A 27,782-nucleotide genomic window follows, 5' to 3' on the forward strand; every position below is an offset into this window, starting at 1 on the left:
CATACCATTGCAAAACAAGTATGAAGTTTTGAAGGATTCAAATGAGGGAATAGAGAATGAGGATTTTTTAAACAGGTTGGAAAAAATGAGAAAATCAATATCAACTTGGGACTCCAACCATCCGCCTCTATTGGGAGCCCCCCAAAAAATCACAAGGAAAAGACAGGATTCAGGAGAGGGCATAGGGGAATTAGGACAAAGGGAGGAAAAACAACACTCCCCTCTCAAACTTACCCAGATGACCCAACATTGAGATCTAAGGGCATCTTTAATTTATCTAATTCCCGTATAGACCATACATTAATGAATGTTTTAGGCAAAGGCCTTTCATTTGCCCCTACACGTAGAGTTAACAATTTTGATCTTTACATTGATTTGCAGAAATTTAATCGCAAGTTAACTCTAAGTAGACACTTTATTTCGGATCAAAGGGGTTATCAAACCACCCATGATACCATCAATCCTATTGTACAGAAATTGTCTACAAGTGAACAGACACAACTAGTGGACTTGATGTCACTTATGGATGAGGGCATTACCAATACCAACGAAAGTATATCTATACAACATTCATTATTCAAACCCAATTCTGTTTTTCACCCTTATCATTCTAGGGGACATCATATTGATATATTCAATAAATTGGTCGAAAGGGAATTTCAAACTCTGGGACTAGGGAAAGGTTTTCTTATGAATAAGAACTCCAATTTAACTGCACAGGAAAGACATGCGCTAAAAACGCTACAATTAAACCCTAATATAATTATACGTGAAGCAGACAAGGGTGGAGGTATAGTACTCCAAGACAGAGTAGACTATTGCAGCGAAGCTGTCAGACTACTGTCTGATTCACTGTCCTATTGTAAGTTACCTAGAGACCCCACAGCTGCATTCAAACTAGAACTAAATGTACATTTGGAATCCGCCTTAACATCAGGCGTACTTAACAAAAAAGAGTTTGAATTCTTATGCTGCTCGGCTCCCACCATCCCTATAATGTACCATTTGCCCAAGATTCACAAATCACTCACGAATCCACCTGGGCGACCCATTATTTCAGGTATTAATTCCCTCACTGTTAACCTTTCTTCTTATGTAGATTCTTTTCTTCAACCTTTAGTACCACTATTACCTTCCCATCTACTAGACACCACTTCACTTCTCACTATTCTTTCAGATTTCACATGGAAATCTTCTTATCATCTAGCCACTCTTGATGTTCAATCACTCTACACCTCTATTCCACATGAAGGGGGTTTGGATGCTATTGATCACTTTTTGGCACTACACGGCACTTTACCTTTTCTCCAACGTAGGTTTATTCACAGTTCAATTGAATTTATATTGAAACACAATTATTTTCTTTTTGAACACGAGTTTTATTTACAATTGTGTGGCACTGCAATGGGGACACGTTTTGCACCATCTTTCACAAATTTGTATATGGGATGGTGGGAATCGGCCAACATATGGGGCATTGATGTATCTGCGCCGCAGTTGATTATGTGGCGCAGATACATCGATGATGTGATTGTTATTTGGGACGGTGATGATACCTCATTTGATAGCTTCGTTGCAAGGTTGAATGATAATTTGTTCAATCTCACTTTTACCAGTGAAATAAGTCCAAGTAAGATCATCTTCTTGGACTTAGAAATTTACATAATCAACAACGAGTTACATACGAAAACCCATTTTAAGAACACTAATGTTAACTCCTTTCTACACCCAGAAAGTGGACATGAAAGGAGATGCATTAATAACATTCCATTCAGCCAGTTTTTGCGCATTAGGCGTAACTGTGCTGATATAGAAACGTTCAAGGTACAATCTCAAATACTCTTTGAGCGTTTCTTTCAAAAGGGCTATGATGTGACTCTTATAGATAGAGCCTACAAAAGAGCATTAAACATTAATAGGAAGAAACTGATTCAACCTAAGAATAGTAAACCCAATGGTAAACAAAAGTGTGTTTCCACTGGAAAGACACTAGTTCAACCATTGGAGAATCCAGTGACTAATGGCTCTCTTATCACATTGCCCACTTCAGATTCCAGTGAAACAGACCATAAAAATAATAAAAGGAAGAATGAGAAACACGCACCATATTTCGTAACAAAATTTAATAGTTCTCATAGAAAGATCAAATATATTTTGAACAAATACTGGTACATTTTGCAGATGGATCCAATCTTGGCAAAAACTTTACCAGAAAGACCAATGATTGTGTTCACAAAATCCGACAATCTAAAAAGTATCTTGGCCCCTAGTCTCCTCAAAGGCAGTGATTCAAACAAAAAGAAAGATCTTAGGGAGATGTTAGGCATCAAAGGTAACCACAGATGCAATAGGTGCAAAATCTGTCCACGAATGCTTACTCAGGATTACTTTAAATCTAAAGCGACAGATATTAGATATGAAATTAATAGCTACATCGATTGCGTAACCACTTATGTCATTTATATCCTGCAATGTGGATGTGGTTTACAGTATGTGGGCCGTACTAAACGTCAGCTCAAAATTAGAGTGATGGAGCACCTCAGAAATATCACTAATATTCCCAAGCTACTGGCATCTAATAAACCATTGACACATTTGTTGTCACACTTTAAGGATGTCCATCAGTGTAGCACTATAGGGGTTAAATATATGGGCATCGAACATATAACAACTAATGTACGGGCTGGTAACATAGATCTTCAGATTGCAAAAAGGGAGCAATTCTGGATATTTACCCTCCAATCCAAGTACCCGGGGGGTTTGAACGACTATGTGGAATTAACCCCTTTTTTGAGGTGAAACCATGCATACTGCAATTTTTTTTTTCACTTTTTCTTCAATTCTTCCCCTCCCCCCACCCACCTTTCCATTTGTTCTATTTCCCATATTTTAAAAGTTATTTATATGTCATTTAATGTTATTAATGTTGTTATCCAGTATGCACATATACTTTGTTTTTTATGCTACTACTATGCATATTTTATTGCACTTGACTATTTGGGACACATGATTTTGGCTCCCCTTTAAGGTCTGTTTACCTTTCTATTTACACTTATATATATACTCAATTAGTGTAATTCATTACTGGATCAAATGCACTAACAGGGAGGTCTTCCTATTGTGGCCCGCCCCTATCAGTATATGAGCCTGATTGGCCATGCAGCCATTAGGTATTAACCAATGACGCACAGAATTAGACCTATAAAGGACCCCTAAACAGGTGTCCCAGATATGGCCTGAAGAAGTTTACTTTGTTAAACGAAACGCGCCGCGACTGTTGTGGCTGGCGGTTTTACTACCCACCACCAGTACACACTCAAGTGTACCGTTCCTGCTTATTTCCAATCGTTTCTATGCTATCAAAAACGGACAGGCATCCTAAGGACACCTATTGAAGGCCCCGGTTCCTGCACATGTGTGCTACACTCCGCACCACGCTACCACACGTGGAGGACAGGAGAGTGAACAGAGACAGCCCCAGCGCGCGGGTCTGATCTCTCAGAACTGAGATTACCCTTCATACTTCCTATGTGATGCCCTACTCCTGTGATAGACACCAGAATCGGGGATTATTAAAGAAATTTTATATGTAAGTTACTAATTTTATTATTTGTTGCTAATACAATATCTATCTCTCATCTTGGTGCGCTTTTGTGTTTTTTCTTGTTTCAATGGCAGTGACCTGTTCAAAGCGGAATTCCACACATTCGGCCAAAAAAATAACCTTTTTGGTAAATAATATACAGTCTAGTTGGTTACACTAAACAAATCTACACATGCTTATTAGAGAAGTGTGACACTTTTGCACACTTTATGCAGCACACCTGGTGAATTTCACCGTGAATTTCACCGTTTTTGGTTCAGCATCAAAGTTAGCAAAATTCAATGCGCATTAGATGTTTAATTAATTTCAATCACTTTTTCTTGCTAAATTTGAATGATATGTATAAAAAATATGGGTGGTTGTTATTTTGCAACTTTAAAATAGAAAAATAGCACATTTAAAATAATTTAGTCCATTTCACTAGAACTTTTAATATCGAAAGTTGAATGGAAAATTTGATCAAACCAGCGGCAAGCTGAATCTCACCAGACTCGTACATATCTAATACTAATAGCAAAGATTTGACTGCTTCTGGAAAGTAATTATAAGCTGCAATTTTTTGATGTCTCTGAATCTGTTTGTCGGTCAAATGATTCCTTTACCCTTTTCCCACCATGACAGCATTAGAAAGTCAATAAACATGAGAGAGAGGGCAACCCACTCTAGTTGTGAAAGCATTAGATGAACTCACACTGACTTCAGACAGGAGGATAGAACCAGAATAAATTCCCTCCTAATTTTCAGCTTACTTACCCTTGGATCTGGCTGGATTTTGCCCTTACTATTATATAGCAATCCCTGAAGGGATATGTAAATTTTCACATACAAATGGATGTTCACACCTTAAAAGTAAGAAGTCAATTATTTGATAGGTTTTCAAATGCTACAGCAGCTGCATATTGATAATTGTTGATAGCACACCCGTTATGAAATATATGAAATAAAATATTCAACGTTTCTTGTTGTATTTTCTATGTAAGCATATTCTTTTATCAGAACATCAAGAATATACCGTACAACAACATTGGAGCTTGAATACCCCAAAACACTAAAATACCCTCAAAAGTGCCTGGTCACACTGTTTGTGAGAAGCTGAATCTGACACTTGTTTCTCAAATTTTGCTCCATTTGTTATGTAAATGTTACAAAAGGTTTTGAACCCCGATTCTTGTAAAGAATGCAATGTTTGTGCATGTTTTCATTTGCATTTTTTCCCCATCCTATATGGCTTCTTTTTCACCCTTAATTTTTTTTCTCACATGTTATTTAAGCTATATACTGTAGTATATGCCTGCACAGTAGTATAGTCTCTAATTCCATTTAATGATATTTCGACATTGCATCTTTATATTATTAAATATAATAGGGCTGATCTTTCCTACAGATTGACGCTTTGCAGGTGGTGTATTTTCTCCTCTATTTTCTCAGGTTAACATACAGTAGTTTACACATAATAGGGACTTCCATTGTTTATCCTGTGGACTGTTATCATTTACTTAAGGTGCAATGCAATTTTTTTTATTTATCTCCAACTTTGTTATTTGTGTGATGCCAAGAGTAATGCTATGGGTCCATGTCGGTCTGGATCCTATCAGTGTTTTCAAGTTGAAAGAGAACACTGAAGAGTAGATGAGTGTTTATGGCTAACAGAAAGAAGATATTTTTAAGTACTAATATTTCACACTAGGGTATTTGTGCACCCACAGTTTACCTTTATAATAATGGAACTTTGTTACTGGATTTGGCCAGCTTTTAACTGCAGTAAGTCACAAATAATCAAATGCTTAATTTATTTAACCCATTCAGGGCACTTTCACATACTTAAAAAAGTATATAAGAAATTGCATATACTCCATGTAAGTACCTGCTAAACGGAGTAAACCTTGACGACGTTGGCAGGCTTTAATCATGTTTTGATCAAAAGATGCAACAAAATGACTCCTTTAATACATAGATTTAGGTTCTAAATGTAAAAATGTCACTTGTATATTTTAGCCCAATTGGTAGGAGTACAGGAAATGTCCTTCGTTTTCCATGAATTTTTGCTTTGCAACTTGGGACTTTTCCATTCTGGTATCCTGTTTTGTGTAGATTTCTCAGGGTCTCTATGGTATGGAGAACCATTGCTCCTTTTTAAATATTCACATAGATTAACACTGTACTGTATGTTCATTTGCTGGACTGATATTCCTGCTTGATATACCTAATGTGGTCATGCATGGTACTGCAAGTGATCTAATTACATACAGATACGTCATGTTTGTTTCTTCAGCTGACCTCATTGAATTCTACACATAAACCCGTTTTGCGCCACAACATGGTCTGCAGCAGCCTTAATGGCCCATTGGATTAACACAGTGGGGTCCCTGAGTTTGAATTGAACTCCCTCTGTGTGAATTCTAGTGGGTTCCAGCTGTCTATAAGAGACACGCAGTCAGAGATTGACTAAATCAGTCAGTCACTCTACCAGCATCACAGGGGTTTCATTTTATTTTAATAATACAGTATTGTAGCAGGGGGTCTCTGGAGCTGAACCGCATTGATTTTCGGTCAATGAACCCCCTGCTTCCTTAGATACAGGCCCCGGTATGGGGTGCCAGTAACATAGTGGTGGTCATGTTTAAATTCTCCCAAGTCACGTGACCAGGACATTTAAACATATAGGAGATACCAACACCCCATACCGGGGTCTGTATCTCGGGAAGCTTGGAATCCTTGGACGTGAAATCAATGTGGTTCAGCTCTGGAGACCCCCAGATACCGTACTATGTTATCAAAATAAAATATAAGCATTTTCATTACCTTAGTGGCAAAACGCTAAAGCAATGAGGGGGTTAAAGCTGTCTACCAGGTTTATTGAGGGCAGAAGGGGTGAGTGAAGGGGGTACTTGGCCCAGGTGGGTATTTAGGACTACTGGGAAGGATGGGGGAGGAGTTAACCCCTTAATTACCATAGCGGTGGTAACGCTTTGCTCATGAAGGGCTTAACACCCCGCTACCCAACCGTTAGGCCTAACCACCCCCCCTGAGCCATATACGCCCTTCACCCAATCCCTCAACCCCCAATAAACAGTCCAAAAAAAGTCAATAAAGCAAATGATTGGCAGAGTGTCACACCCATGCCCTATGGGCATGAGCTGCCACTCTGTCGCTCAATGGGCAAGCTGTAAAACATAAATATCTGCATCAAATAAAAACCACATTGCATTGCCATAAAAAATAATAATGCCAATAAACCAAATTATTAGCACAGTGACACACCCATGACCTATGTGCATGAGCTGCCACTATGCCAGTCAATGCTGTATACAGCCTGCCTGCAAAAAAAAAATACAATAAACCAATTGATTGGCACAGTGGCACACCCATGCCCTATGGACATGAGCTGAAAATATGCCATTCAATACAGTATGCAGCTTGCCTGCAAAAAGAAAAAAATGCCAATAAACCAAATTGATTGGCACAGTGGCACACCCATGTCCTATGGGCATGAGCTGCCACTTTGTCAGTCAATGGGCAAAGTGTAAAACAAAAATACCTGTGAGAAAGTTGTGAATAAAAAACACAAGTCTGAGGATATGTTTTGCAGAATGACAGATAAGTTTATTGCTTTGTGCGGTGCACACGCAGAGGAGAGTTTCAAAATAAAACTCTCCCAATGACATGGTGGCATACAGGCCTTATTTATACACAAAATACTAAACCCACGCCCCATATACAAGGTTGCGTGTCATCACTACGTAAACAAAATAGGAACATGAACACATCGAGTTAATAACATTATGGGATGCCTAAATGAAATGATTCAGCAATATTCCTTATACAAGCCGTTGCCCTTTCCTCTACATACGGATCGTCATGGGCCCCCTCCTCGGAATGCGAGAAAGTGCTATCTGTCTCATACTTTCATAACATTGGCACTTTCCTCTTCTGCTCAAGGTCTTGTGGCTTAAGTGAACCGCTCAACACCAATTGGAACTTCAGCAGAAAAAAAATGTATTTTAAACTAACTTCCATACCAACTTTCATACAGACAATATCAAGCACCTAAGATGGATGCTGACTTAAAATGGTTGCTTAGATCCCAGTGCTGTTATGTCAGACCTCCCCCTTATGTCATATTCTCACTTTGTCACTCCCTCCTTTTTTTTATTCTTATAACATAGTTTTTGAGAATTAAGTTTATGATGATAGTCCAGGGATAACTCAGAGGACAAGGGCGCGTGCCCTTCACTGTCATAGTCTTGTAAGGCGCTGCGGCCAATATGTCTTTTGATGAATAACTGTGGTCGGCATCTTTTTTCTTCAAGGGACTGCTGTTTCTGGCATCTGTAAAGAGTGGCATCAGATTGGGGGAGGGGGTCGCACACTTGTGGATCATACCTTTGCAACACGTGACACACACATATGACAACAAGTAACACCCCCAAACACACCAACATATTCAAAAATTTTGCTCCAAGTGATTTAAGCCATTCACCTAACCCCAGAGGGTCCCATTCCATCTCATCTTCCTTTCTAAGCCGCTTTTGAATCCCTTCTATTTTATCTAGTTCATGCTGCACATTGCTACTCTGATCTGGAATAAAAACACAACATTGTCTTTAATCAAAGCACATACCCCTCCTTTTGAAGCTAAAACATAGTCTAAAGCAATTCTGTTTTGTAAGGCCATAAGCCTAATCTGAACCTGTTCTTGGTTTAATGATGAAATTAAAAACTGCAAAATTAAGGCTACATCCTTCCTGTAAATTGTTTTCTAAGTAAACATACATTTTTACACAGGTTTCATTGGTTGGTGGAGACACTTGACCCATAAATTGATTCTTTTTCCTACTGTGTGATACACCCTTTAAAGAGGTTCCGTTAAAAAATTGGAAAAATACAGAAATTATACACATAATACTAAAAATCTTATTTTATGCAAGCAACCTTTCTTTGGATATGCAGTTGCTAGATAAAGGAAATTGCATCTATCTCTATCATCATATATTTTCAGAATCATCACAATATTCTATTACTGAGAATTGAGGGGGTTTGGCATCTGTGGAAGCGAAGTGCATGATCCTCACCCCTGCACGCATTGCATACATCATTCACTCAGAATATCAGAACAGACAATGTCTGCGATGGTCAACATGGCTGACTTATGATCCTTTCCTTGTGGCTGACACACACTCCTGGGTGACCCCCTCCTTTCGGTGGAGGTGCAACACACTTCTGGATCAAAGTTTTGCTGCACATGACACATACATAGAGAGTGATGAGTACTGCCAAAACACATACAGAAGCTTTCACAAGCCACGCTTCAACTAAACCAATCCTCCCATCAAGGCTCAATTGTACATACACCTTAAATTTCTAACTTAACACACTCTAAAGAATAAAAATATTGAGTCTCTGAAAAAATGAAACCGGGCCTTAGCCTGGTCTCTTATTTTCCTCGTTGGTTAACGGTTAGAGTTTTGACTCGGCAAGACGTTAACTTGATGCGGCTGTGCTTTAGGTGACTTTGGTCTTTGGTGGCGCTGGACCGTTTGGTGGAACTGGAATGAGCTTTGGGTCCAGAAAAAAAAAAACTCTGCCACTTTAATTGCTGTATTGATGGTTAATTTAGGCCTTTTCACCTGGGATGAAGAGCATGCTTGCGCATAAAATATGTGACTATTAACCCCATCTCGAGTATGTGCACTTTCCACTTTGCCTAGAGAGACTCAAAAAATGTATTAGTTGCATACAACTTATTGTTTTATTACCAATAACATGGTCCTTAATTCGTTCCTTTGGACTGCTGATAGTCACAAGTCATCCCATATGTGTCTCATAGGGAGATAATTTATACCTAGGGATAAATTCTTGTATCAATGTGTTTACTCCTGTCTTAACATCCGCATATAGACAGAGGTATTCCCTATTAATGTTCCTAATTCGTTCCTCAAATTAAAACTAAGTAGCCAATGTGAACCTGACTTTGATACAATCTAAGTTCCTGAAACTTTGGGGCCTCATCCCTTGCCAAACCACTTGCTTCCATAATTAATTCTATCCTGTCTGCAGGCCATATCCCTAAGACCTAGGAAACTGCCAGAGTTTGTCCCAATCTTCAAAAGTGGGGACAAAGAACACTGTCTCAAACTACAGGCCAATCTCTCTTCTCCCAATACTATCCACAGTCATGGAAAAATATTCCCTCCCAATTAAGCAATTATTTTACCCATACAAATTTCCCTAGCCAATCCCTATCTAGTTTTTACCCCAAACACTCCACTGTAACTATTCTGCTAAAAAATTGAAATGCCTTGTATATAATGCATACATTTTTCACTTATGTAACTGCTTTTGCAACTATGTATCCCCTGTATTTAACCCTATGCACAAGACACACCCACAAATGAGAGGTGACTCCCAAATTCACCCCTTCCTGGCATACCCATTCTAGATTACACAGAAATTTTTTTGACAATAACCACTGCTTACGGACACCTTTGGAAAAAATAAATGGTTAAAAGTTATAACATAAATCACATATTCAGTTAATAGACAAATTATTTTGTATAAGACTTCACACTAATGTCTTGCTTTATATAATCTCTTTGCACAGTGCTGAGCACACGATCAGCTTTATAATTTTAAATACACTGCATATTCATCTGACTAAAGAAAAAAAAAATTATAAGCTTGTTTCCAGGCAAAGAGCCATTTTGTTTCTGGGCGTTTCGCCAATTGACCCTGAACAGATAAGATAACAGCACTCCACGGCTTCTTCCTGAAAAATAATAATTATTGGATTGGAACTTTCGCTTAAAGTTTAAATACATGGAGCTTTATCCAGAGCCCTAAGAACTACATTTTTATGGCCTCTTAAAAATTAACCCACAGGCTTTTATATAGCTGAGGTTTATATAACTTCTTAACACATAAATAACTCCACACGCTCATGCTATCTCCCTCCACTCAGTTCTTTTTAATGCCTTCTGTTTGAACTTTCATAGTTTCACTGACATCATTCACTACAAATTTATGCTATCCTGTTGCAATTCTGTCCTTTCTCAAGCTACCCAAACCTATTTCTCTCCATTAATCAACACTCACAAGTCTAATCCTCACGAACTCTTCCTTCGCCTCACCTCAGGACTTTTGCTGACTATTTTAAGCAAGAGGTTGAATCCATATACCTGAACATTCCCTCTGTTTCCTCCTTCTATCCTACTCCACTTCCTGCTTTCCTTGACTCTTTTTCCACTGTCTCAAAAGAGATTGTAACCATCACTGTTGATCTCCTCTTCTCCCTCTAATCTGCTACATTTCCATTCTCCTTCAAACATTTAATAGTTATACCATGACTCAAAATTAGCAAGCTTGACCCTACCTGTCTTTCTACTTTAACTACTGAACTTGTCTTGCATTCTCTTGCTTGCTCCATTTTCTCAACACCCATTCTCTCCTTAACCCTCTACAATCTGACTTCTGCACTGCTCCCTCCACGGAGACAATTCTCACTAAAATAACTGATGACCTATTTGCTACCCAAGACAGAGGTCATTACACTCAGCTCATATTACTCCCTGCAGCATTTGACTCTGTGGACCACACTTTTCTCTTTTCTCTTAGGTTTAAATATCAAGATTATGCTGACAACACCCCAATTTACTTTTCAACCCCTGACCTTATACTTGCTGTAAGTAAACCTAAGTTTCTGAATGTCCTTCTGTTTTCTCATCCTGGAAGGCCCTCTTTTGCCTTAAATTTAACATGGCAAAAACAGAGTTCCTCATACTTCCTCCCGAACCTGACCCTATTATCTCCTTCCACATTACTCTTGAATCTTCCATCCAGTAGCTCAAGCACGCTGCTTAGGGGTCACTCCCAACTCCTCTCTCATATTCTCCTCTTTCATTCAAAACATTTCTATAACTGTCGCTTTTTCCTCCACAATATCACAAAGATACACCTGTTCCTCTGTTGCTCAACTATTAAAAAACTCTGATTCAGACCCTCATTCTCTCCCATCTTGATAACTGTAATCCCCTGCTATCCCGCCTTCCTGACTTTCACCTGTCTTCCCTACTATCTATCCCAAACGCTGCTGCCAGAATCACTCTACTCTTTAAACTCTGATTCTGCGTTTCCCCTCCTGAAATTCCTCTCCTGGCTTCTAATCAAATCCTACTGTTTCTGTATGCTCTCCCTACCTACCAATTAGATTGTAAGCTCCTCAGAGCAGGGACTTTTCTTCCTTAATGTTACTTTTATGTCTGGATCACTTATTCCGTGACCTCTTACCTTTACCATTTGCTACCTATATGATTACGACGTGCACCACTCCTGTGAAGCGCTGTGCATATTAATGGCGTTATATACATAAAAACATACAATACAATATAGTAGAAACGGATACACATGTATATCCTATCAGGTGCATCAGAATGAGTAAAGTAACCGTTGCATAGTGTATTTAGACCATAGATATCAGATGGCAACTGGCCCAGCTCTGGGCACCAATGTTTGCTTTGAAACTCACGGTTTAGGAGAGTGAACGCCGTGTATTAAATCCTCAGTAGCAGTGATGCAATGTAGCACCGCCAACCCTTTCGTGACTGGAGCGTCACGTAGGGTGGTCAAGTGACCGGCGGTGATCTCCTCCGGTGTAGGTGAGGTGGGGAAATGCCCGGTATCGTGCCTCAGGTAAGCTGCTTGTGTGGATGTGGCACCGCTACTCCCGGCGTGATTGCGGCATCGCGCACGGCTGTCACCTGACCAGCGGTGATCTCCTCCATGTGCAGTGGTTACCCGGCGTGCATAACAGCGGTAGACAGCAAGGAAATTCCTCCAGCGGCAGCAGGAATGGGAGCGCAGCACAGCCGTAGACAAACAGGGTGCAGACGTAGGTGGTGACTAAAAAAAGTTTTATTTAAACAGACATGTGTAGCTGATGGATCCTCTGACGCGTTTCAGCCCTCAGGCCTTTGTCAAAGAGTGATCCATCAGCGTGGGGAGTACAAAGATATAGGCAGACATTAACACAAAACACCTGTTCCTGATACAAATCAGGTGAGGTGGGTAATTCACCTAACATCGATGTAACAAGGATGTTAAAAAAAGTTAAAATGTGTGCCAGCACTTTATTGTTTATAAAAAGGTTGTAACACATGTATATCAAATATGAAGATATATATAAACATAGTGATAACTGGCACATCAATGAAGTGAAGCATAAAAAGTACAACAGTCTGATGTAAATATTATTGTTCAATAGTATAAGAAATGGACATCTCAAATATAAAATAAGATGTAAATGAGGATATCAAGACCACAATATGAGAATGGGGTTCCATAATAGTGATTAAATAATAAGCCATAAAGCAATGAATGGAAGGGGAAGCGGGGGGAGGGAGGGGCGGGGAGAGGGGGAAGAAATGGAGAGGGAAGGGGAAAGAGGGGGGGGTGGAGGGCAGAGGGGGGGGGAAGGGGGGAGGGGGGGAGGGGAGGGGGAAGGGTGGGGGGGAGGGGGGAAGGAAAAGGATGGTGAAAATGTGTGATAGTAGATGTTATTAGTCATGCAAGAAATGTTGAAGTTCCCAATCAACATTGAGACCGTGGGGTTGCAAGGTATCTAACTGAAAGATCCATTGCATCTCCATTTTGTTTAACCTGTTAAGTCGGTCTCCCCCTCTGATGTATGTGGGGATATGAGCAATGCCAAAGAATCTAAAGTTCTTTAGACCGCCATCTAGACATGATGTAAAATGTTTAGATACAGGATGTAAAAGGTCTTTTCTCTTTATTAATCTTACATGTTCTGAAATTCTGATATATAACGGATGAATTGTCCTGCCAACATATTTGGCGTTACAGCCGCATGATATCACATACACCACATAACTCGTGTGACAGTTAATAAATGAGGGAATTCTGAATTTTTTCACCGTAGACACAGTAGTAACTCTTTTGGTGGGTACTGCATATTGGCAGCACTTGCAAAACCAACATTTAAAAAATCCTTTGGGTATGTTACTGATTTTGGGTGGGGAAGGTGTTTGGAATAAGCTTTTGGAAAGGGAAGTAGCTAAGGTGTTTGCTCTTCTAAAAGCGAATCTGGGTTTCAATATAAATGGTTCTAGATCTGGGTCAAGTTTCAACACATTCCAGTGTTTTAATATAATGTGTTGTATCTGTGGGGCCTGTCTGCTGAATTTGGTTATAAATAAAGGATTATCTGCAAACCTGTTTTTTGTCAATGTTTGTTTTTTGTTGCTTGTGGAGAAAATTATCCTGGTCAAAGTTTCCCCCTTCTGCACCCTTTCCGTTTTTTGACGGTACATGTTGTGCATTGGGAAAACTGGATTTAGATCTATCTAAATAATCATTTATTCAATGATTATTTATGACATTATTTATGATTTATGATTAAATATATAATGATTTATTTATGATTGTCATTTATAATGATTATTATAATGACAATCCATGCTCCTTCAGGAACGTTTTCATGAAAAGAAGTATGACAGAGATGAAATTAAGGCTGCTATGGACAAAGCAAAAGATCTAGATAGAGATGAACTTATAAAAAGTAATTCCAAAGTAAAGTCCAGAAAAGGAGATTACATTTTTTCTTTTATTACAGACAGGTGGACAAAATAAAGAACATAGTACAAAGACACTGGCACATTGTGAAAAATGATTCGGTTCTGGGTAATATTGTCCCGGACAACAGATAGATGGTTACCAACTATTAAAGGTTTTTTGGGGCGCACAGTATGTAGAGCTTGTACGTTTAGAGCTGTGGATTAACATGCCTTTGTTTCCCATGTTACGCGAAAAAAGTTCATAATTGACAAACATATTACCTGCAGGACAGATTATGTCATCTATCTAATCGAATTACAATATGTTGGTAAGACGAAAAGATTGATTAATGTAAGAATTTTAGAACACATCGGAAACATACAGCGAAAAGTTACCACACATCAAGGGGATGTAACAGGCATCAAATTCAGTGGGATTGAACATGTATCATCGCACTGGAGAGGAGGCCATAGGGACAAGGAATTAACAAAACGTGAAACGTTTTGGATTTTTACATTGAAGACCTTAGTCCCCTGTGGACTCAATGTTGATATAGAGTTGAGTGGTTTTTTTTTGTAATTACACTCATCTACAGATTGGTTCCTTTCTTTATATCCCCTTGATGTTTTATCCTCTCCACCGTTTTCTTAATACTAATGTTTTCTTAATTGCGGTTTTTATATATATTTTATGCATGATTTTATATTTGTGTATATGTAAGTAATTATTTTATCGCTGTTTGGAATTATATTTGTTGAGATTAATATCTTTCATTCTGTTTTATTACATGCCATCTTACGAGAATCCACAATCGCCATATTATGAAGCATAAGGACAGAATTATGATTTTTTTGACCTTTGGTAATGCTGTGTGGGGACAGCATGACCTAAAGGTCTTATGCATTATTAAAATGTTTTTATATATTTCATTTTTTTAAGAATTAAAATTACTGTTTTAGTGTTGAATGTAGATTTATATGTATTTTATGTACAATGTATTATAATTGGTTTATTATTATCCTATTAAGTTGTGATTGCATTTAGAATATATTATGTTTGCTTTTAACTACAGTATATTCATTGTCTGTATATACTGTACACTTATAGGAATTTTGCTGTATTAGACAATGTGTGTATCTGTAGTAAATTAGCTCTGAAGCTTGTTATGTCTCTGAACCAATGGGGACTAAGACGTGGTTATTTAACCACGTGTGATGTAAAGATTAGCCACTCCTGAGGAAGCCATCATCAGTAACAGCAAAACGCGTAGAGAGCGTGGCTTACAGCAGTCTTGTGAGGGAAAGGACAGAGAGGCAAGTCTGGGGGTATCTGAGATGTCTAGGAGCGAAGATTGCGTAACCAGAAGGACGCAACCGGAAGTGACGTGTCAGAGCCTTCAGACACGGAAGAGGTTGTCAGCGTGAGTCCTGCGACGTGGAGCGGTGAGGTCGCGACTTACCTACATACCACCTTGTATACCGATTGTGCCCATGATCTACTTCCAGAGAGTAAGCCTCCATTTGTGAGCTGCTTGTTTTATAAATTATTGTGTATGACCTGCACTATGTTTGAGTCTCTTTCTGTCCAAGGCTGTTAATTCATAATCACATAAGATCCAGGGTTATCTTACATCATTGGTTGCTCCTTTTTGTCTGCTCTATTATGAGTACGCAATTGTTGGGGTTTCTTTGAATTTGTATTCTTTATTGTGTAGCAATATTGAACTATATATATTTTTTATTGTTCCCGCATCGCTCCCCTGGGATTGGAGGAAGATTTGTACTAAGTCTTTTGGAACAGCATATGCTGAGGGTTGAGTGAAGTTGATTTTTGCCTCAATTATTGCACCAATATCACTGTTTTTGTGTGTGAGCATTTCATTACACACCTTAGTTTGCACTGTTTATCTCTTATTTTTGGGATAATTAGTTATATCACTTATTATTAATTATTTATTGTCACATTAATCACTTTGGGAGTGTTAGAGCGCCATCTAGTGCTTTTTTGGTCCATATTATATGGGCATGATGTACCATTGTGTCAATCAATGGGTAGAGGGTGGGAATATTTGTTGCAGGGTGGGTGGTTAGGCCTCCCGGGTAAGTAGTAGTTGAGGGGGTTTAACCCCTGAATTACTTTAGCTACAGTGATTAATGGGTTAGGGGCAATTAGATTATGAGCAGGTGGTTTCTTTAGAGTCAGAGATTGCTGATCTGGAGAGGAAACTTGCAATATTGAGGGACATTGACAATCTTGAAAGGGGTTTATTGCACACTGGGCAGGTTCTTGCTTCAACTAGTGGTGCAGATGGTGGCACTGGTAGGTAGCTGGGTAACAGTTAGAAGTGGCAGTAGGGGCAATAGGAAGAGGCAGGCCAGTTGTGAGCTGACCCATACCAATAGAGTTGCCATATTGAATGAAGATATTAGGAGTGTCAGGGTAGAAATGGCAAGGCTGGAGGAGACTGATTCCTCTAGCAGCTAGAGGAATAGTTCCTCCAGCACAGAGGGGACTAATGATGCTCAGATATCAAGAAAAATTGTGGTGGTAGGGGACTCCAGTATTTAGAAGGTAGGTAGGGCAATCTGTTGCCATGACTGCATGAACCGAACAGTTTGTTGTCTCCGAGGTGCTCTGGTTCGGCACATTGTAGATCGGGTAGACAGATTGTTGGGAGTGGCTGGGATTGACCCGGCGGTTTTGGTACATGATGGCACCAATGACAAAGTTAGAAACAGATGGTGGGTCCTAAAAAAATGATTTCAGGGATCTAGGCCAAAAGCTTAAGGCAAGGTCATCTAAGGTAGTATTTTCTGAAATACTTGCAGTGCCATGCACTACTGCAGGGAGACAGTAAGAGATTAGGGAGGCTAATGCATGGCTAAGAAAGTGGTGTAGGAAGGAGGGTTTGGGGGTTTTAGAGCATTGGGACCCCTTTTCTGAGAGGTGCCATCTTTATGCTAGAGACAGATTGCACCTCAATGAAGAGGCATATTCTGTGCTAGGGGGGAAATTTTAAAAAGGTTGGATCAGATTTTGAACTAGGATGGAGAGGAAGAGGGGAATGAAACAGATAATGAACTAAATAGATGAGGAAACAAGGAGTTACGAGGTAGAATGGGGGCAAGTGTGAATTTGACAAGCAGTGAGACACCCATAGTAAATAAAGATAATAATAAAAAACTTCTAAAGACTAAACCAAATAGGCACAGAAAGGAAGGAGCAGATAAGATAATAGTACAGGCTGAAAAATAAACTTAAATGCATGCTTGCTAATGCAAGAAACCTGACAGATAACATTGGGGAACTTGAATTAATAGCTATAAGGGAGCAGTATGATATCATAGGCATTACTGAAACATAGTGGGATGAAACTCATGACTGGGCAGTTAATTAATGGGGTTACAGTATTCCCTTTTTCGGAAGGATCGAGCAAATTGAAGAGGAGGTGGAGTATGCTGATATGTTAAACCGGATTTAAAACCAATTATAAGGGAAGATGTTTATGAAGGGAGTGATGAAAATGTAGAGACCTTGTGGATATTAATTTGCAATGGAGGTCAAAGTATAACGAAAATGTGTGTAGGGATATGCTATAAACCATCAAATAGCTGTGAAACTGAAGAAGCTAAAAAACTTTTGCAAATGGAGAAGGCAGCAAAACTAGGTCATGTTTGCATAATGTGTGATTTTAATTATCCATACATAGACTGGGGCAATGAGATTAGCATCACAACAAAAGGAAACAGGTTTTTGGGGTGCTTAAAGGCAATGAAATGACCCAAATTAATGAGGAACCAACCAGGAGAGGGGCAATACTGGATTTGGTAATATCAAACAATGTAGAAGTAATAGAAAATATTCAAGTCCTGGAACATTTGAAGAACAGTGATCATAACATGGACTCATTTGAAATAAATTATTAAAAACATATTACTTAGGTTCAACAAAGACCTTCACTTTAGAAAGGCAGATTTTAAGAAACTGAGGACTAATCTACAATTATACACTGCGATGAGGTTTGTGCAGGGAACAATGTAGAAGATAAATGGGCAGTCTTTTAACGGAGGCGAATGCGGTGAGCGGGAACATCCAGTAGCATCTGCCAACACTTATGATAGTGTTATGTGCCTTTTTTAAATCTGCATGTTTGTAAGTGTATTTTTTACCTTTTAAATATAAACTTTTTAGACTTTATTGATCTGTGCTATGGTGTCACGGTAGAGCTGCCCGCAGACCAGACCCGTCCCTTTACTGAGGTGGGACGTATAGTAACACGCACCCGCAGCAGAGGAAGCGTGTCCGGAGTGTGGTAGTTTGCATAGACAGGCCAGGAGATTTAGAAAGGGTGTCAGTGGTACTTGCCAGACCCGGAGTAGAGGGCTCATAGTCGGTGCCGAAGCCGAGGGTCGAGGAAGAGAGAGGTCTGGGGTAATTAAGGTGGGAAAGCCAATCAGGGAGATAGGTGGAGCAGAGATGTGCCATGGAGCATAAGCTGATAGGTGCGTGCTGTGATCCTAAAGCGGCATCAGATGGGAAGCAGGGGGGTGTGAGTACAGCTGGAGCGAGTGCTGGGGGTGTGACGGAGCTGCTTTTCAGTGAATAAATTATAGCCGGGAGCGCACACGGTGTAAGACCGTCCAGCGCGCGTCCCGGCCAACATGGCGGCCGCGTGTGTCAGTGTCGGCTTACACGTAGCCTGGCTGTGGAGGTGATACCGCTGGGAAGAGCAAGGGGGAGCAGGAGCAGTCCCAGGCAGAGGTAAGGAGGGGGTGGGAGAACCCTGCTTCCTTACAGTACCCCCAGCCCCCTTGAGGATCGGCCCCAGGATGAACCTTCCAAGGTTTCAGCGGGAACTTCTTGCGGAAACAATCCAGAAGAACCACAGCATGGATGTGTCCATGAGGAAGCCAAATGCGCTCTTCTGGACCGTCACCAATGTACAAGAAACTGGACTTTCCCCCTGGAGAGGTGGGAGTCAACTATGGATTGAATCTCGTACTCTTCGTGTTCTTGGACCGATACAGGATTGGGTCTACGGAGCTTATCTGGTAAAAGAGTACTTCGCACAAATGTCTTTAACAAGGAGGTATGGAAAACATTAGGTATCCTCATGTCTGGAGGAAGCTGGAGGTGGAAAGCCACAGGGTTGATTTGCTCCAATACGATGAAGGGCCGAGGAATTTAGGAGCTAATTTGGGAGTAGGAGTCTTCAGACAGATGTTTCTTGCTGAGAGCCAGACTTTATCCCCGGGTTTATATCTGGGGGATGTTCGGCGACGTCGATCCGCCAGGAACTGGATCTTGGTCCAAGAGTCCTGAAGTACGGTGATCCCTTCGTCGGCAGCCAGAACTCCTGAGGAAGGACTGGAGATAGGAATATGGCTGAGATGAAATCCGTAATTTACGAAAAATGGGGATTCTTGAGTGGACTCGTTTTTCGAGGAATTGATGGCGAATTCAGCCCGAGGTAGCAATTCAGACCAGTAATCCTAGGTCTCAGACACAAAACAGCGCAGGTACTGCTCCAAGGTCTGGTTGACTCTCTCAGTCTGGCCATTCGTCTGTGGATGATAGCCAGAAGAAAAAAACATAGAAATGCTGAGACTCTTGGTAAAGGCTCGCCAGAATCTGGACACAAACTGGGAACCCCTGTCGGAAACAATAGAACTGGGAATACCGTGAATGCGAAAGATTTATTTTGAAAAGATATCAGCCAGGGTGGGTGAGGAGGGTAGACCCTTGAGGGGGATGAAGTGTGCCTGCTTGGAGAAGCGATCAACTACCACCAAGATGGTATTCATGCCCTTGGATCTGGGCAGTTCCACAATAAACTCCATCGAGATATGAGACACGGGGCGATCAGGAACAGGCATGAGCAAACCAGAGGGTCTTTGTCGAAGGGCTTAACTTTGAGCACAAATGGGGCAAGCGGTCATAAACTTCTGAATGTTTTTTGCCATATTAGGCCACCATAAGATGCGTTGAATAAGGTCAAGGGTCCTCTTGAAGCCAGAATGTCCTGCAGAATGGGAGGAATGGCCCCATTCCAAGATCTTGGGGTGAAAGCTGGAAGTAGCGTAGAGCCTTCCCTCCTGTACTTCTAGACCACTCGGAATGTGTTTCTGAGCCTCGATGATCTTGTCCAGAATGTCGAACGAGGCAGCTGAGATGATAAGTCTTCTGGCTAGAATGGTCTCGGGGACATCTTCAGACTTTCCCTCCGGAGAAAACTGTCTTGAAAGAGCGTCGGCTTTAACATTTTTTGTGCCAGGGATATAAGAGAGGGTGTATTTGAACCTAGAGAAGAATAGTGCCCAGCGGGCTTGGTGGGACCCCAGGCGACGTGCAGACTCAATATATAAAAGATTTTTGTGGTCGGTAAGTATATAAATTGGCTCTCTAGACCCCTCCAGCAGGTGCCTCCACTCCTGAAGAGCCATCTTGATGGCCAGTAAATCTCTATTGCACACGTAATAATTCTTCTTGGCTGAAGAAATTTTTTTCGCGAAAAACCCACAGGAGAGTAATTTATATTGAGGAGAAGGTCTAAGCAAGAGTACCACCCCTGCTCCACAATTCGAGGCATGAACCTCTAAGACGAAGGGTAGGCTGGTATCTGGATGGTGAAGAATGGCGAAGAATGGGAGCCGAGACAAATGCTTTCTTTAAAGTCTCGAAGGCCGAGGCTGCCTCAGGAGACCAGGCCGAGGGGTCGGACCCCTTTTTAGTGAGGGCTGTAATGGGAGCAACAATAGTAAAAAAAACGTGAATAAACTTCCGATAGTAGTTGGAAAAACCTAAGAAGCGTTTAATGGACTTGAGAGAGTTAGGTTGGGGCCAATCAAGGACGGCTTTGAGTTTCTCGGGGTCCATATGAGAATTCTTTATCCGAGATGATATATCCTAAGAAGGATGTGGAAGTTTGATGTAAGAGACATTTCTCCATCTTGGCGTATAAATGATTGGCGTGGAGGCGAGAGAGAATGAGCCTGATGTGTAGGATGTGATCTTGAAGGTTCTTTGAAAAAATGAGGATGTCATCCAGGTATACAATCATGAAAGAGTTAAGTACATCTTGAAAAATGTAATTTATGATATCTTGAACCATAGCCGAGCGTTACAGAGGCCGAAAAGACATCACCAGGTACTTATAATGACCGCTGCGCGTATTGAAAGCGGTCTTCCATTCGTCACCTTCTCGAATACGGATTAGATTGTATGCCCCTCGAAGGTCCAGTTTCGTGAAAAGCTTGGCCCCCTGAAGTCTGTTAAAAAGTTCAGAGATGAGGGGGAGAGGGTACCAATTCTTGACCATGATCCGATTGAAGCCCCGGTCTAAGTGGATTGTCCTTCTTTTTAACGAAAAAGAACCCGGCCCCACCAGGTGAGGAAGAAATACGTATAAATTCCTTTCTTGAGGTTCTCGCATATGTATTTGTCCAAAGCTTCAGTCTTAAGGGGAGAGAGTGAAAAAACAGGGAAAATCCCCACGTGAAAGCTACAAATATGGCAAGTGCTGTAAAATGAGATCACATAGACCGGTATAAAAATACTATGGGCAGAGAGTGTCCTGAATTGATATCCGATGTAATGTGTGGGTCTGTGTGACACCCACCTCACCTGTAAGACCTCGGGATATGCTCCGATATGACCGATGGTGCCAGCCCCCCGTGTATGTTGGAATGAGACCCTCCTCACTCGGAAAAGCGGTTATGGCTCCCCGGTATAACAGGACTGGCTGTTGGTTGTAGAGACCTGCAAGCAGAGTCTCCCGCCGCCTTACCGGGTGCCCGATGGTAGTACCGCGATGTTTCAATCCGACGGGATCTGGGGGGCGCTGGTCGATGTGGGCGGAACGGTGCGTGATCCAAGGCCGTAGCCGTTCGTCCCCGTAAGCTGTGATCCTTCCCGGAACAGGTGAGGGGTAGGCGTGTGGACCACACACTGGCTCAAAAACCTGGATCCACTCTGCAGCTCCTGGAGGAAATCTTCCGATGACGACAGCTGCTCTGCAACAATTAGTACCGGAGCGTGCTGCTACACCACTGGGACAAAAATAGAAGAGAAGAGAAAAAAGCGGAGCACTGCCAGGAAATTAAGGAAAAGGCTGGGGCAAAAAATAATAAATAAAGATTATTTATTGGGCATAATGGCCAAAAAAAACAAACACACAAGGTTAAAAAAACTCTGACGCGTTTCCCGCCGTGGAGGCGCTTTATCAAATATATATATATATATAAAGCGCCTCCACGGCGGGAAACGCGTCAGAGTTTTTTTAACCTTGTGTGTTTGTTTTTTTTGGCCATTATGCCCAATAAATAATCTTTATTTATTATTTTTTGCCCAAGCCTTTTCCTTAATTTCCTGGCAGTGCTCCGCTTTTTTCTCTTCTCTTCTATTAAGGGGAGAGAGAGAGGGGACGACTTGGATTTGGGGAGTACAGCGCCTGGAATTAGGTCAATCGGGCACTCGTAAGGCCTATGGGGAGCGGTAGTACAGGAAGTCGGAGTAAGGCTCTGGGAGGTCGGATCTCAAGGGAGGTGGCACTGTGACTCCTGCGTGTAGTGTAAGAGAGGTAATGACCAGCGTACTCGACTCTTTCGACCTTGGTCTCCATTGGATAGGCATGCGTGACCTCTAGTCAATACAGGGGTTGTGTTGTTGCAGCCACGGTAGCACTAGAGTAACTGGAGTCCCGGGGGAATGAATGACGTCCAAGGCAAGGGTCTCAGTGTGACTGTCAAGAGAAGAGAAGGTGAGGGGAACCGCTTCGATGGAGATGAAGGCAGGGTTCAGGCGTCGACCGTCGATTCCCTCCAATCCGATGGGAACTTTTTTCCTGGTGAGTGAAATGTTGTTATTTTCCGAGATTTCCTGATCCACAAAGTTCCCTCCTGCTCATGAGTCAACGAAGGCAGAAGTGGAAGTACTGAAAGTAGAGTTTGAGACTGGAATTATAAGCTTCTTGGGAAGCCCTTCTTTGGGAAGGGGGTGAGGAGAGATAGCACTCATGGAGAGCTCTACTCACTGAGTGCGGTCGTTTCCTGGACAGAGGGGGCAATTCCTAATTAGGTGTTCCGGAGATCCACAGTAGAAACAGCCCTCGGTTCCTGCGGTGTTGCTGTATCGGGGAACGAGTCTGTTGGACCCCAAGTTGCATAGGTTCGGGTGGCTCCAGTGCTGGTAACAAGGATGGGAGCAGTCTAGGGACTGGAGAAGTCCTAGGAAAGGGTGACAAAATGCACAAAGCGAGGTCGTTGGCGTTCCAAGTTTCGTTCCTGGAGTCGTTGATCAAATGCCGAATGGCTTGAGAAATTAAGTCCTCCAACGCTCCTGGCCTGGGTTGAGCGGCAAGTTCATCCTTCACGGAGTCCGTCAAGACCTGCCAGAAGACTGCGAGTGCTTTGTGGTTCCAACGTGTCTCTGCTGCTAGGGTCCGAAATTCCAGTGCATATCTGGCAACAGACTGGCGTCCCTGTAATAAATGAAGAAGAGAGGAGGAGGCCGTGTCCTGGCCGGTGGGAGTATCGAATACCTGTTGGAACTCAAAAGCAATACCAGTCAAAAGAGAATATATATAAGCTACCTTCTTATGACCCGAGGAGAACTGAAAGGGCGCCATCTCAAACTGGATCTCGCACTTGTTGAGGAAACCACGGCAGGCCTTGGGATCTCCATCGTATGGCTTTGGCACGGGAATCTTTGACTGTGGAATGGCAGCACCCGCAGGTTCGGGCTGGGATGGAGGAGGAGCATTCAGGGGTGGTTCCCAGAGAGATACAGTGGTTATTTGTCAGGCTAATTCAGTGATTTGACTAGACATGGTTTGATTCTGCAGGATCAGGGCCGAAAGGATTTGATCTAAAGTGGCCTGATCTGCGTTGGTCTGGTCTGCGTTGGTTGGGCTCTGCATAATGTCACGGTAGTGCTGCTTGCAAACCAGACCCGTCTCTTTACTGAGGTGGGACGTATAGTAACACGCACCCGCAGCAGAGGAAGCGTGTCCAGAGTGTGGTAGTTTGCATAGACAGGCCAGGAGATTTAGTAAGGGTATCAGTGGTACCTGCCAGATCCAGAGTAGAGGGCTCATAGTCGGTGCCGAAGCCGAGCGTCGAGGAAGAAAGACGTCCGGGAGGTCGAAGGTCAAGTCGAGATCGAGGGACGCGAGAAACAGCATAGTGATGGGAAGCCGGGGGTCGAGAGCCAGGAGAGGAGTCATAATCCATGCCGGGTCAAAACCTGAGAAGCAAAATATCATGCAAGAGGATATCCACACCAGGTAAGCAGAAGATATGCAGAGCAATGATTCCAGGGAAGGACTGGGGTAATAAAGTGGGAGAGCAAATCAGGTAGGTAGGTGGAGCAGAGGTGTGCCGTGGAGCATAAGCTGATAGGTGCGTATTGTGATCCTGAAGCGGCATCAGCTGGGAAGCAGGGGGGCATGAGTATGGCTGGAGCGAGTGCTGGGGACTGTGCAGTGAATAAATTATAGCCGAGAGCGCGCGCGGTGTAAGACCGTCCCGCGCGCGTCCCGGCCATCATGGCGGCCGCGTGTGTCAGCGTTGGCTGACACGAAGCCTGGCTGCAGAGGGGATACCACTGGGGAGAGGAAGGGGGAGCAGGAGCAGTCCCAGGCAGAGGTAAGGAGCGGTGTGAGAACCCTGCTTACTTACATATGGATATTCTTCTACAGTACCTTATTGCTGAGGTTCGTTTTTCCTGATACCACTGCCTGATGACTCTTCCACTCGATGCACACTTTGATCTGACACAAAGACACAGTTTGCCATATTGCTGGAATTGCTTTATTACATCTGACATCCTGTGAGTAGGCTGCACATAGGAGCAAAGAGTCAAGTTGAATTATTACTATTTACATTAGCATCTGCACTTAGATTTGTGTTTTATGTTGTTTTATCCTATATGCTCCCCCTGGACTGCGAATACAAAGTTCTATCCTTTGGGACTTGTGAAGACAGTCCCTACCAGAGGGTCTGAGCAGGTAGCACTTTATATATTGCACTAATATTTTGTATGCACGTTTATTTATTACATATATGTTTTTCACTTTATTACATTTGTATTCACATTTTTTATCACTTTAATAATAGTGAGCACTCTGTGTGTAAGGGCGCCTTTGAGATCACTTTCACGTACAGTAGTGTGAGATGGGCAGGCAGATTATTGGAGATAAGGAAAAAGCAGAAGTAATAAACAAATTATTTACCTCTGTGTAGTAGTGCAGCAGGAGGAAGCCACAACCTCCATATTAATGAACAATAAATGAAGTAAATAAGGCACCTGGCTCCGATAGCATACATCCAAGAGTTCTCCACAAGGGTGCATAAAGCAGATGTGGTGCCTATATTTTAAAAGGGAGCTATATAACAACCAGGGAATTACAGATCTGTTCCTGACTTCAATAGTGGGGAAACTACTTGAAGGTTCAATACGAGATAATATTCAGGAATACCTAACGGAAAAAAAATATATTAGTAATAGTCAGCATGGATTTATGAAGGATAGATCATACCAATCTAAAGTTATTTGTTTCTTTGAGGAGGTATGTAGGAATTTAGGCCAGGGTAAAGCAGTTGATGTGGTCTACTTAGGTGTTGCAAAGGCTTTTGATACGGTTCCACACAAGAGGTTGGTGTACAAAAAAAAGCAAATTGGGGGGCGTGGCCAGGGGTCTGAGCATGCTAGTCGCAGCTTGCTCTGCTCCTAAGGAAACCGACACCTATACCCGATCAAACCCGAAGATCGGGAGGCAAAACACCCCAAAACACACTTGCCACGGTCTGGCACAAGTTACAACACCTTTGGGCTCTCCCCAGCGTAATTGGAACTGGCCCCGCGGCTGCCAAATCGATCGCAGGTTTCCCCTCTGCCTCCAAGCTGATCCCATGATGGCCGCCGGGACCGGGAGGCTGCATTAGAAACAGCCGATTCCGGACTCACGGAAGGAGGTAAGGGGTGTCCCTGCGCTTCACCGAGCTAGGCGGAGGTGCGCCGTTGCAGTTAGGGGGTCGCCGCTCGCCCCCCCCTCACATAACCCTCTCTAATAAACTTATCCCCACACGCCCGTGCCCTGCCGGAGTAGCAAGATGGCGCCGGCTAAAGTGTGAGGCGCCGACAGCTGCCGATCGGAGGCGCGGCGGAACCGGAGTGGGTGCCTTCCCTTGTGGCTCCAGGGCCCTGTGAGCTCCGTGGGAGGAAGGGGGGGGACGATCCACCCAGAGGGGGGAAGACGTACCACTCAGCGCGGCCCTGTTTGAGTGGTGGCCGGCGGCCATCTTGGTTCACCCATCTGGCACATCACTGCTGGGAGTAGCCGGCGGCCATCTTGGTTCACCCATCTGGCACATCAGTGCTGGGAGTAGCCGGCGGCCATCTTGGTCCACCCAACCAACACAGACACTGTTAAGAGATGGTTGGCGGCCACCTTGCTCCTCCCAAACAGCACAAACTGCATTTAAGTAAATAAAAGATAAAGTGACACTGAAAATAAAGAGCTGGAAGAAAGTGTTAATGAAAATTCACCCACTCTCCCTCCCCTACAAACCATTTTCACTGGGAGTCCCAACATCCTCCATTAACTTTCCACTGGGCCCAGTACAGTCTCTAAAATCGGCCCAGATGAGAAGGGGGAGAGCAAAATCACATGGAACAAAGGCTCAATTAAAAGCAACCATGGAACCGCTTCCAATGTTTGTGTGATCAGGTCTCCATAGGAATGAGGGGGCTTATTCCAATTTAACTTTTCTCTTTTTTTTTTTTTTTTTTTTGTGCTACATCACCTAAATATATTCAGCTCTATTCAAAGTCAAAAAACTTACCAAGAAAAAACAACAAACATGCCATCCACTAAACAAAAAAAACCGGTGGCCAGACGTGAGGCATCCCTTTTCTTCAAAAAACAAAATACCAAAGATCAAGAAGCGTCTACCGCAGGCGGAGACGCAGATTCAGATCTAGACTCTGGAGAAGAGACGGACGCTCCACTTACCTGCAAAGAAATGATGGGGTTTGTACAAGAACTAAAAAGCTCTTTCCACTCTGAGATGCAGAGCTTCCGCCGCAGCATCAGAGAGGAGATTGCGTCCATAGGTGACCGCATTGTGGACTTGGAGGAGAAAGTGGATAACACCGCCCTTGCACAGGAGACCCAAATGCGAGACATCGAGGAATTAAAAACTCAAGTCAAAACTATCTTCGAAAAACTGGAAGATACGGAGAACCGGTCAAGACGCAATAACCTGCGGATCAGAGGTATCCCGGAAGAAGTGGACAATGCCCAATTGGATGCTTATCTCACTCGGCTTTTCATGTCCCTGTTACCCGAAACATCGGATGAAAAACTTCAGATGGACAGAGCCCATAGGCTTCCTAGGCCGAAAGGCCTAGACCCAGCAAAGCCACGAGATGTGATCACTCGCCTACACTATTTCCGTATTAAAGAAGAAATACTGAGAGCCGCTAGAACCACCCCAAAGATAGAGCAGGATAATGTTCCACTCCTCATCTTCCCGGACTTGGCTCAAACCACGCTGAATAAACGGAGAATGTTCACGCAGATCACCAACTCACTGCGGAACAATAAAATCCG

Source organism: Ascaphus truei, chromosome 8 (genome assembly GCF_040206685.1).
Source record: "Ascaphus truei isolate aAscTru1 chromosome 8, aAscTru1.hap1, whole genome shotgun sequence".
Taxonomy (NCBI): domain Eukaryota; kingdom Metazoa; phylum Chordata; class Amphibia; order Anura; family Ascaphidae; genus Ascaphus; species Ascaphus truei.